This window comes from Perkinsus marinus, assembly GCF_000006405.1.
Source record: "Perkinsus marinus ATCC 50983 genomic scaffold scf_1104296941506, whole genome shotgun sequence".
Taxonomy (NCBI): domain Eukaryota; phylum Perkinsozoa; order Perkinsida; family Perkinsidae; genus Perkinsus; species Perkinsus marinus.
The window spans coordinates 1-1,063 of NW_003212508.1; the positions used below are offsets into that span (position 1 = coordinate 1).

Below are 1,063 nucleotides of genomic sequence, written 5' to 3' on the forward strand. Positions count from 1 at the left end.
TTTTCTTCACCATTTTCGGGACGGAGTCACCGTTATCTTGTCCTTAACTCATTGCATCTAAAGTAAGGGATTGGGGGAGGATCAACAAGTCAAGCGGGTCAAAATGAGTTTTTGGGTGACACACGGGTGGCCAATTGCACGGTGGTCAATCGGTCCTGCTAAATTCTAGCTAGCGACGATTATTCGATCCAATGGAGCTTGGGAGGATCGAACCCACGGTCTGCTGGAGTGCGGAAGTTCCGATGTAGTCTAGCTGGTTAGGATTCGTGGTTTTCACCCACGCGACCGGGGTTCGAGTCCCCGCATCGGAATTCACTTATTAAAGGGTTGAATCTATGGAATCAACTTGATGCATTCTACAATTTTAGTGTTCAGTCAATAGATTCACAGTCGATCTTGAGAGCGGGAGAGGGAGAAATTACTTCACCGGTTCGCATCATTGGTCTAGTGGTAGAATACAACGTTGCCATCGTTGTGACCCGAGTTCGATTCTCGGATGATGCAGGTTTTTATTGGCCCCTTCCGACCCCTGCGCAATGTTTCCGAGCGCATCAGGTTGAACGCGGGGTTTGACTGATCTTCGCCAAGCTAGGCATGCTGGTCGTTTCAGCTGGCTAATAAGTTCACGGCGAACAACCTTGTCCATGGGGCGTGGGGAATAGAATTCGAAATGGTGTTGGGAGGTGAGTAGCCATGAAAAAGGGTCATCACTGACATTCACCTTTCGGTTGCAGTCGAGTGAGAGGACCTGATATTTACCTTGAGCCAAACGGCTACGGTGATATATATAGTTTGGAATTGCGGTCGTGTTGGTTGCGTAAACTTCCTGCGGCGCCACTTGATTCCGAGTCCTAACCTGTGCTTCGTATGATCATGGTGTGTACCCGCTGGGTAGCGATTTCCATTACTAGGAGCCTCTCATCAGCTGAAGGAATAGACAGTGCTTAGAATACTGAGCAGCTTAAAGGCAATCCGTACTTGTAACGAGAGAATCCTCGGTCCAAGTGCGAATCAGTGATCTCACGCGCATTCGATTCCCCCTCGCCGCATTTCTCCCTATCCC

At 49.2% G+C, this 1,063-nt stretch overlaps 2 non-coding genes across 2 annotated transcripts; both read left to right on the forward strand.

Annotated features, from left to right (window-relative positions):
- Positions 1-238: 238 nt before the first annotated feature.
- Pmar_PMAR011370 lies at positions 239-311 on the forward strand. The gene has a single exon. It is a non-coding gene; the product is annotated as a tRNA-Glu (tRNA).
- Positions 312-433: 122 nt separating this feature from the next.
- Pmar_PMAR011371 lies at positions 434-504 on the forward strand. Its single transcript has one exon. It is a non-coding gene; the product is annotated as a tRNA-Gly (tRNA).
- Positions 505-1,063: the final 559 nt, after the last annotated feature.